Here is a 12,009-nt window from a genome sequence, read left to right on the forward strand (position 1 = left end):
GCTCCAGCTGGTTCAGAATGCAGCCGCGCGGGTTATTATGGGGAGTACTAGGTACTCCCATGTAACACCTTTCCTGCGTGAGCTGCACTGGCTGCCTGTGGCTTTTCGGGTGCGTTTCAAGGTGTTGATTGTCATCTTCAAAGCGCTCCATGGCTCGGGACCTAGTTACCTGCGGGATCGCATTCTACCCCATACATCCCTGCGACCAATCCGCTCTCACAGAGAGGGTCTCCTCCGAGTACCTTCCGCTAAACAGTGCGGGCGGGCGGTGCCTAGGAATAGGGCCTTCTCTGTGATGGGCCCAACCCTCTGGAACAACCTCCCCCCCGATATTAGAACCACCTCGGATCTCCGCTCCTTCCGCAAGAAACTCAAGACCCACCTGTTTTGGTTAGCCGGCCTGGCCTAATTGTAATTGTATTTATAGGGAACATCTATTACTAACCTTCCTGGAGGGCTTTTTAAATTTTAAATCGGGGTTTTAAACTGGTTTTAAAATTGTTTTTAATTATTTAAATTGGTTTTGGGTTTTATACAGACGGTATGTGTGCGTTGTTTTGTTTGATGTCTCATGTTATGTTTTGTTGTCTTGAACATGAACGGTCTGTACACCGCCCTGAGTCCCTACGGGGAGAGGGGGCGGTCTATAAATTTAATAAACCTTAACCTTAACCTTCTTTTCCTTGTTACTCCAAGGAATTTCAACTGCCGAAGATGACGCTTTCCACTCTTAAATAGAGAGAAGGTAAAAAGCTCAGAAGGCCCGCAGAAATCCAGAGCAGTAATCCAACAGCCTCCTGGAGAATCCTTTATTTGGAGGAGTCCTTGGTGCTCTCTGAGCTTGCTTGTTTTCTTGCAGACATTTCATTACCCAAACTAGGTAACATCATCAGGGGTAGTAAGGAGTGGGGTTTGCACTTAAGTTTATATTCTATATTCTAAAAAATCTTAATAATCCTTTATTCCTTAGATCTTGCATTCGAGTAAGAACTGGGGACAGTTTGTGATCTGCAGCCCTTTCAGAAGGGGTGGCCTGGCAAAAGGGGATTTCACATATGCCCATTCCTACTTTGAAGCCCGATGCAGCCAGAATGGCAGAAGCATGTTCCATACGATTTTGCAGACAATGCCTGTGCAACCTGCATTGGTGTTTGGGAGGGGGGTGCAAAATGATACCCAGGCATTTGGGGATTGGCAGATTCTCCTTCTGGGCTGGGAGAAAGCCTTTCTCGAATTTCTTCCCAGCTGATCTGAGGGACTGGAGTGCTGCTGGCATGCACCAGATCACACATATTCGAAAATGCAGACCACTAGAAGATAGTATTGCCCTTCTCTTTGACTTGTGGCTAGAGCTACCTGATTTCTGAATAGGGAAAGGAGAACATGAACAATTGAAAAGAAGAGCACTGTTTAAATATAGAAGTCATGTGATCTACAGACTCCAGGGACTATGAATTTGAAGGGGGGGGGTAGATTGAGGCCCTTCGCTAGAATCAAAAATAAATCAAATAATATAAATATGGGCTGTTCAATCTGTTGATTAATGAGGGTAAGAAAAAAGCCAAATAATATATGAGGTCATAATATACAAATCTCACTGATGTTGTAACCAACCATAATAAGAATAATTCATTCAATTTGTATGCTGAGTGTCAGCAACTCTGGGTAGCTTACAACTGTTGAAAACATTTAAGAACATAAATCAATACAAAAGATCCCGCTATATAGGGTATTAGTCAGATCCCATTTGGAGTACTGTGTCCAGTTCTGGAGACCTTTTTAACAACAAAAGATATTGATAAGATTGATCTAGTCGAGAGATGGGCAACAAAAATGATGCAAAGTCTGAGGGACAAATCATATCAGGAGAGATTGGAAAAATGGATATGTGTACCCTGAACAAACAGGAAAGTGGGGACATTATTGAAACCTCTAAATATATTAAGGTTGTGAATAAGGTTCTAGAAGGCTGTACTTTGAATATTAGGCAAAAATCAAGAACAGGATGAGTATTCTCAAAATGATAGGGGGGACAAAAGTAATGTTAGAAAATATTATTTCACATAATGAAGAGTGGTGGAAGTTTGGAACCATCTTCCAGCGGAGATAGTGACTCAAACATCAGTAACTGAATTTAAACATGCTTGGGATAAATGCATGTCCACTATCCATCACTAAAATTAAAAAATAATTTAAAATAATTAAATCATCATTTTAGTCATTTTCCATCCACTGCAGGATGAAGGCCTCTTCCACATGTTTCCAATTCCAATCAATACGATCCTGAGCTTCATTTGCCAATTGAGCCTGCCACACTTGCTGATGTTGTCAATCCATCTTGTTTTAGGTCTTTCATTGGACGCTTTTTATCAAGTGGGATCCATTCTAGACTGCCTTGGTCCACCTGCCAACAGTTCTTCTTGTTATGTGACCAGACCATTTCCAATTCTTTTCCTCTCTTGATGACATTGCAGTTTCATTTGTTGTCTAATTCATATGGTCTTTCTATCCTGTCTTATAATTCCAAGAGTGTATCTTTCCATGGCTCTCTGCACCACCCATAGTTTTTGTATTGATTGTGAGATTAGTGTCCATGTTTCACCGGCATACGTTAGAGCAGGTAGCACACACTGATTTTAAACTTTTTTCTTCAGGCATGGGGAGAGGCTGTTCTTGAAAATTATGCTTAACTTGCTAAATCCCTGCCAACTACAATTAACCCACCATTCAATTTCCTTTATTGTATAACCTTGCATTGAGATCTATTGGCCAGTGGTCTGTTTAGTTCTGCTCCAGATATTTTAAAAATAATTTCTTTGGTGAATTTGTTAAACATAACCTTGCTCTTGTTCAGGTTTAAGCCAAATGGTTAATAATTAAATTAATTAATTAAAAAGGAAAAAAAACCTACTGAAGCTGAATAACTCTCATCTCATACCACCTCACAGGGTTGTTGTGGGGAAAATAGGAGGGATTCTTATGCATGTTCACAGGCATGAGTTAAATAGTTAGAATTTTTTGGATCAGATTTCCTGAGCTGGGTCACGAATAAACACAAATGGCAGCTGCTGGAGGTAGCTTACTCATTCAATACAGAGGTTAAAGGTAGCCTACATTATTAGAGTGTCTGCCAGTAGAAGTTTATATAATGACAAGGTTTTGACCTTTAGCTGTGCAGTCTGAGATGCTACTGCCCTGGGCTTTGATTACAAGATGCATATTGGATATGTAAATTTAAATATTGTCCTACGGATGTTTAAGTCCAGGAAGGAAGATCGCCCTCAGATATGCAGATTCCTTCCTAATTGTGGATTTATCATGAGGTCAAATTGATATTTTTTAAATTTAATTTAAATATCCCACCTTTATTTTTGATATTTGCTTAAATATCCCACCTTTATTATTTTTACATTTAACCCAAGACATATCCAACATATTCCTATTTTCCCCACAACCACAACCCTGTGGGGTGGTTTGAGATGGAAGTGAGTCATTCAGCCTCTTATTCAGTACTCACTCACTCAGTTACTTAGTCCTCACTTACCAACCGTTCATTCACTGACAAGATCCCACGACGATTCTTATGACCGGTCCTTAAAAGTTCTGGTTGCAGTCGTGAACGCAATTCAGGAACTTAGCAACCATAAGCATAGAGACATAGAAAACTGATGGCAGAAAAAGACCTAATGGTCCATCAATTTTATTTTTATTTTATTTTTCAAAATTTATAGACCGCCCCCTCTCCCCGAAGGGACTCGGGGCGGTGTACAGGCATCTCATTAAAAACAGGTACAAAAGATAAATACCCTTAAATATATTCCCTTAAAAGCGAATTAAACCTAAATTCAACTGTACAGAATAATAAAAGTTAAAAACAACTAAAAAGCATACCCCTAAAAATTTAAAAACACAGACTTGGGGGACTAAGATTGGTATTAGGCCAGGCCAGCTAAATTGAACAGGTGGGTTTTAAGCTTCTTACGGAAGGAGCGGAGGTCGGTGGTAGTTCTGACATCCGGGGGGAGGTCATTCCAGAGGGTCGGGCCCATCACAGAGAAGGCCCTACTCCTGGGCGTCGCCCGCTGGCATTGCCTAGTGGACGGCACCCGGAGGAGTCCCTCCCTGTGAGAGCGAATCGGCCGAAGGGATGTGTGGGGCAGGATACGATCCCGCAAATAGCTAGGTCCTGTGCCATGGAGCGCTTTAAAGATGATAACCAACACCTTGAAACGGACCTGGAAAGCCACAGGTAGCCAGTGCAGCCCGCGCAGCAGAGGTGTTACGTGGGAGTATCTAGTAGCTCCCACAATTGTCCGCACGGCCGCATTCTGAACCAGCTGCAGCCTTCGGGTGCATCTCAAGGGGAGCCCCATGTAGAGAGCATTACAGTAGTCCAGTCGAGACGTCACAAGTGCATGGGTGACTGTGCAGAGGGCATTCCAGTCCAATAGGGGACGCAATTGGCGCACCAGGCAAACCTGGTGAAACGCCCCCCTTGCCACGGCTGTCACATGGTCATCCATTGACAGCCGGGCATCCAGGAGGACGCCCAAATTGCGTGCCCGATCCACGGGGGCCAGCTGTTTGCCCCCAATGGCCATTGATGGACGCAACTGGTTGAACCGGGGTGCCGGTAGCCACAGCCACTCCGTCTTGGACGGGTTGAGCTTGAGTCTGTTATTTCCCATCCAGATCCGTACAGCTTCCAGACATCGGGACATCACTTCAACGGCATCGCTGGGGTGGTCCGGGGTAGAGATGTACAGCTGAGTGTCATCAGCGTACAGGTGGTAATCTACCCCGAACCCACGAATGATCTCGCCCAGCGGCTTCATGTATGTGTTGAACAGGAGAGGCGAGAGGACCGACCCCTGCGGCACCCCGCAGGTGAGCGGCCTCAGGCTCGACCTCTGCCCTCCTGTCAACACACATTGTGCCCAACCAGAGAGGTAGGAGGAGAACCACCGCAGAACGGTGCTCCTCACCCCCAACCCCTCCAGGTGACGCAGTAGGATACCATGGTCGATGGTATTGAAAGCCGCCGAGAGATCTAATAGGACCATGATGGAGGAACAACCCCCATCTCTGGCCCTCCAGAGATCATCCACCAGCACGATCAAAGCCGTCTCCGTGCTGTGACCGGGCCGGAAGTCTGCCTATTGAGGGTTTTTTTTTTTAATTAAATTATTAGGAACCGTTTGACTAAAAAAATAAATCTGAAAAAGAGCCAGGTTATTTTTAATAAATTCACCAAAGAAAACATTTCATATCTGGAGAACTAGCTGTAGAAGACCACTACATACACATAAGGATTGAACTTAATAATACAATAGCAGAGTTGGAAGGGACCTTGGAGGTCTTCTAGTCCAACCCCCTGCCTAGGCAGGAAACCCTATACCGTTTCAGACAGATGGCTATCCAACATCTTCTTAAAGACTTCCAGTGTTGGGGCATTCACAACTTCTGGAGGCAAGCTGTTCCACTGATTAATTGTTCTAACTTTCAGGAAGTTTCTCTTCAGTTCTAAGTTGCTTCTCTCCTTGATTAGTTTCCACCCATTGCTTCTTGTTCTACCCTCAGGTGCCTTGGAAAATAGTTTGACTCCCTCTTCTTTGTGGCAACCCCTGAGATATTGGAGCACTGCTTTCATGTCTCCCCTAGTCCTTCTTTCTATTAAACTAGACATACCCAGTTCCTGCAACCGTTCTTCATATGTTTTAGTCTCCAGTCCCCTAATCATCTTTGTTGCTCTTCTCTGCACTCTTTCTAGAGTCTCCACATCTTTTTTACATTGTGGTGACCAAAACTGAATGCAGTATTCCAAGTGTGGCCTTACCAAGGCATTATAAAGTGGTATTAACACTTCACGTGATCTTGATTCTATCCTTCTGTTTATGCAGCCTAGAACTGTCTTGGCTTTTTTGGCTGCTGCTGCACACTACTGGCTCATATTTAAATGGTTATCCACTAGGACTCCAAGATCCCTCTCAGTTACTACTACTTCTCGTCCCAATTTTTCCTTGAGGAGATTCTTTTTCTTTAACAGAGCCTGTGAGGTATTCTTAAATTTAGGCCAAGCATCAAATGAAGGGTTTCTTTGCCTGCTTATTCTGAGGTTCGCCTGCACGTCAACTCCTTTTAACTTCTAACAGCATAAGGAAGGTGGGACCTAGTCGTTCTCAACATCTTAAACTGGAGCTGTCTCAACAGCAATTTGCAACCTCTCCCATTCTCTCCGCGGCTGAGGCGAAATTGCTGGACTCATCTGAGGGACATCTTGATGAGGGCCCAGAGCGTTGAGGGCAATATGCCGACTTTGAAAACCGCTTAGAGGGGGATGTAAAACGCTGCGAGGTGGTATATAAAGCTAAATGCTATTGCTATCTGTCAGAGGAAGCTACTCCCCAGCGCTACCGCCTTAGCAGCGACTCCGGACCCGCTGAGACAGAAGTTCAGCTTCTCTCAGCTCGGAGGCAGCCTTTGGCGCCGTTACTGCGCGCAGGCGCCGTTCCGCCGGGTGACGTCACAAGCAACGGTTGCCCGCGCGCGTCCCTGGCATTCTTTTAAATTAAAAAAAAATACCAACCGCCTGGGAGCCCCCAACGGCAACGTTCTCTCGCGCATGCTCCGTTTGTTCCCTGCTGCTGCAGTTATGCTTCTGCGCACGAATGCTCGGAGGCGGTTCCGCGCGACGTAGAACGTGCTAGCTGTACGCTTCTCTAGGGAGGCAGCGCCGGAAGGACTCGGCCCCGCCCCTTTCTACGGCATTGAGCGCTTGAGCGCAGCCAGGACTTTGAGACTAAGCATCCCCGATGGATTTCAGGCGACCCTAGAGGCTGCGGGAAGGAGGTGGGGGAGGCAGTGTGATAACGGCCTTTTCTTAGTCTCCCGTCCTGGCAGAGTGGAGTGGGGGAGAGTGCCTCTTTTGGCGCGCAAGTCCCGAAGATGTTGCGAAAAGTGCAAAAGGGGCCCCTCCCCGTGGGAAAGGAGCGGTGGATTTTCCCACGCGTAGCAGGCGCACACCTGACTACCATAAATTGTACAGTAGAATTATAATTAGTAACTACTGTAGCCAGGGCCGCCAAGAGGATTGCTTAAGTGCTGGAACAAGACTAATATGGGGCCACTCACACACATGAACACATAAATCAATAATGTCCTAACTGTACATTTACAATGTGCAGCGTTTTGGAGTTTTGGAGCTCCGGATTTTTGAGATGACATTTCATAACCATCCCTAAACTGAAATGAAATACAAAATATATTCATAAACGGAATGAAACTAAACTTGCAAACTTAAATAAGTAATGAAATTAAAATTCAATAAGTTACATAAATAACTGTTCACTGAGTTTCAGATTAACAAAGGTTATGTCAAACAAGGTTGCAAGGCAGTTTTGCTATGCACACAAAGTATAGGGTTTGAAGTATATATCCAATACTGTTTTTCTTTTTAAAAATCTGGTTATGTAAAAAAAAATTAAAATCCCCCTTTGAGCTCCATGGGTACTGGCTGCACTGTATCTAATGGTGTCCCTCTTTAACATCTGAAAGGGCTTCAATGGCTCTATTCCCAGCCCCTAAATAATAAGAGGGTGAAAATTGTTACCCAACACATCTGGAAAGCTCTGGGACACACACACACCCAAACCTTTCCATAAAACAAAGAGGGAACTTGGCATGATGGGAACAAGGAAATCAAGAGAGGCTTGCAGCACATAATGCGCTACCCCAAAAACAGAGCTCATATTTTGGAAAAGGGACTCTTTTGGGGTGCTTTTGGGCTCTTGGTGCTCTAACACTGGAGGTTTTTAAGAAGAGATTGGACAACCATTTGTCTGAAATAGTATTGCGTTTCCTACCTCAGGCAGGGTTGGACTAGAACAAGGATCCCCAACCTTTCAGACCTCAGGGACCTCCAAATTCATAAATTTAAATCCCGCAGACCACTCATATGATCTGCCTAATGACTGTCTGTGTGGGACGTGGTGGCTCAGTGGCTAAGATGCTGAGCTTGTGGCAGTTTGGCGGTTCGAATCCCTAGTGCCACATAATGGAGTGAGCTCCCTTTTCTTGTCCCACTTTCTGCCAACCTAGCAGTTTGAAAGCATATAAAAATGCAAGTAGAAAAATAGGGACCAACTCTGGTGGGAAGGGAACAGCATTCTGTGCACCTTTGGCATTTAATCATGCCAGCCATATGACCACGGAGACATCTTTGGACAGTGCTGGCTCTTCAGCTTTAAAATGGTGATGAGCACTGCCTCTAGAGTTGGAAATGACCAGCACATACAGTATGTGTGAGGGGAACCTTTACCTTTACCTTTTTAATGACTGGGTGGGCGGGCGTGGCTAGATGGTCATGTGACTGGGTGGGCGTGGCCAACTTAATGTCACTCACATCACGGGGCACCTCGCCAACTTCTACTAGCTCTTCTCCTCCCAGCCACTCGTCACCTGCCTGCCCGGGCTCCTTAGGGCCCCAAATGGAAGCAGTTGTTGGAGCTAAGCAGCCACCATGAGAAAGACTTGGCAAAACAGCTGGCTCAGTTCAAATTGGATCTGACCGAGAAGGAGGCTCAGCAGAAGTGCCTCACTGAGGACTACAAGTATAGGCTTTCCAAGCAGAGGGAAGACCCATGGGAGTGCAAGGCCAGGTACTGGCACCTGGAGGCTCAGCGGGCTGAGATGGTCAGCTAGTTCCAGGCCATGATGCAGTCCCACTCCCACTGGAACAAGGCCTTCCGGTTCTTTGCCACCAGCAGCACTTCCCTCTAGCCTTCGCCAAAGCCCCGCACCAGGAGGCTGAAGCAGACCCCAATTCAGAATTTCTCCCTGCCTCCAACTCGCACAAAAAGACCCCATAGGGGGAGACTCTCTAGAGCAACACAAATGTTCATTGCACATATCCAGCCCAGGGGCCCTAGTTTGAGGACCCCCTGATTTATTGAAATATAAAAAATGCAAATAATTTTTTTGTGAACCACCAGTTGGTGACCGTTGGACTAGAAGACCTCCAAGGTCCATTCCAATTCTGTTATTCTGGGGGTGACCCTTATAGGCACCGGTCCCTTTGCACTCAACCCTTTATTCTCCCTAGCATAGCACATTTTGAAGTGAAGGAACATGACTTGTTTTGCTCTATATGGGGAGGGGCATAGGAACCAGAAGTCCGGAGTCTGAAATTATCTAGTGATACTAATTTCCACCCCTAAATGGAGAAATATTTACATTAGGGAGTTTGTGTGGGAAGTTAACCTTGTTTTGATTTCAAATTAATTTAATCATAAGACTTAATGGAGGCATTAAATGGCTGTAACTCATAAGGGAGCCATTTTAGGTTTGTCAAGTACTTGGGCATTAATTAGCCACTGTTGCAAACTTCTTTCATCATCACATCTTGGAAAGTCACATTTGCCTCTCGCTGAGAAACTTCAGAGGACTTTCAAATCATGTAACCAGGTTTTGTTTACAGGCTCAGCTTCAGCTCTGCCTCTGCAGAGGAGATGTGACAGGCTTCACTTTTCTCCCCTATAATTATGAAAACTGTAGGGATTTCTTTTCTCGCTTCTCTCTCTCTCTCTCTCTGGAGAGATGATAATCTTTTGAAGCCAATAACAAACCAAATTAGCAAGAGGTGTCCCCAGGTACAGAGACTTAGGGAAAAAAAGCTTTCAGTCATACTCTGCTCCAAAACTCTCTTGAGGTAGCCCTTTTGCCAAATAGCAGGGGTAATGTTAGGCTAATGTCCTGCATTGAACCTGAAGGCCATAAATGTAAATACCTCTTTCCTGCTTACAGTTTGACGGGGGCTTAGACTCGGATACATTCAGAAGCAGTGTTGGAAATGGCCATTTAGAACCTAAAGTGCAAAATCATGTCTAGGAAGGGTTTAAGTTTAAAATGAAGAAAAGTTTTCTTTTTTAAACTTTCCTCTATGAAAATATAACGAGTTGAAGATTGCAGGGCTGGCTTAGCAATATTTTAAGTGAAAGAATAGCAGAGGCAATAGCACTTACACTTACACCGCATTTCCTTGAAACTAAGACAGGGTCTTATTTTCTTTTGATACCCACCCACCCCCAAAATAAGCACTTGGTCTTATTTTCAGAGAGGTCTTATTATTTTTGAGGTGCAGGAGGCAGTGAGCGTGGTCACCTCATGGCTGCTGCTGTGTCGCAATATTTAGGGGGAGGGCTTATTTTCAGGGGAGGGCTTATTTTAGTGCATGCGCTCAAAAGCCCGATTAGGCTTATTATCCGGGGAGGTCTTATTTTCGGGGAAACAGGGGGGGGGGTATCATAGTGCTTTACAGCCCTAAATGGTTACAATGTCAGCATATTGACCCCTACAATCTGGATCCTCATTTTACCGATCTCCGAAAGATGGAAGACTGAGTCAACCTTGAGCCGGTGGGGATCGAACTCCTGGCAGTGACCTGAATTAGACTGCAATACTGCATTCTAACCAGTGCACCACAATGCTTCTTAATGAATGATAAGAGAATAAATGTTCCTATTTAAAGCTGAGAGTGGGCAGAAAACCAAAATCAAACTGTATAATTTTCCAGTAGTGGCATGGTGCAGAATTGGAATTGAGCCATGGTGGTGCAGTGGTTAAAATGCAGTACTGCAGGCTACTTCTGCTGGCTGCCTGCAATTCGGCAGTTCAAATCTCAGCAGGCTCAAGGTTAACACAGCCTTCCAAGGTCGGTAAAATGAGGACCCAGATTGTTGGGGGCAATATGCTGACTCTGTAAACCGCTTAGAGAGGGCTGTAATGCACTGTGAATTGGTATATAAGTCTAAATGCTATTTAAACAGGCAGGAATTTGTTGCAATCAGAGCTTTCATGCTCCGTGGAGGAAGATCACATGTCACCTAATGCACTTACACTTCAGGAGAAATGTATTTATTTTTATTCTTCTTCTTAGCCTTTTTCCTGTAAGTCAAATACCAAACGTCTATCCATTGGTTGTGACAGAAAATTGACCAACCTGGGGGTGTGGGCTGAGAGTGACTTTCATGCCTATGGTGAAATGATAACTCGCAGTCTTCGAGTTTTTAGCCTGGGTTTTTAACCACTACAGAAAAACCTCAACTTACAACCACAATGGCACTTGTAATTTCAGTTGCAAGTCGTTGCTGTCATAAATCAAGGCACCATTGATTTGCAGGACTTGATTTTATGAGACGTTTTATGATGGCCTAAGGTGAGCCACCATAGTCATGAAGCAAACCACATGGTTGCAAGTGTGAATCCATTATCCTGAATGGATGTCTGTTGCTGAAAATGAGGCAATTCAAAGTGTGGGTGATCACCTTTAAATCTCTTTATGGCATGGATGCAGGTTACTTGAAGGAGCCATCTCATCCCACTAGGATTGGCCTGTCCCACCTATTCCAGCAGATGAGGTTGGCCTCAACCCTCCTCTCCTTTCATAAGGGCCTAAAGACGTGGCTCTACTAGTTAGCTTGGGGGCCCAATGGAGGAACAGCACAAGGGAGGTAGTTGATCTAGTAACAGATCCCACCTCCCCAAGTCCGCCCCCACTCTCCCCATGTGTCCTTAAATTTTAATGTTTGATTGCAATTGTTTTTGTTTTCATTGTATACATACAGACCAGTGGTTCCCAACGTGAGGCCCATACGCCAAAGGGGGGCAATTTGATTTTTAATGGGGGCAATTTGAACCTTATTTAAACCAAGTTAATGGCCTTTTAGGCTTCCTCCGCATTAGTAGAGTTAACTTTTTGAGTAAACTAAGAATTATATGTCACAGGGGGGCATCGGGATGTTAGAGATGCTTAGGAGGGGCATGGGCAAAAAAAGGTTGGGAACCACTGATAATAGACATATTTTTATCACTGTATGCCGGCTAGAGTTACCTTATGGTAAGATGGGCGGCTAATAAATTTTATAAATAAATAAAGACTTTTAAGGCCTCCATTGGGAGCATTGTTTTACCTGGGGGACCCGGAGCATGCCCATCCTGCCAGATGGTGTACGA

This window comes from Natrix helvetica, assembly GCF_964273705.1.
Source record: "Natrix helvetica genome assembly, chromosome: 1".
Classification (NCBI taxonomy): domain Eukaryota; kingdom Metazoa; phylum Chordata; class Lepidosauria; order Squamata; family Natricidae; genus Natrix; species Natrix helvetica.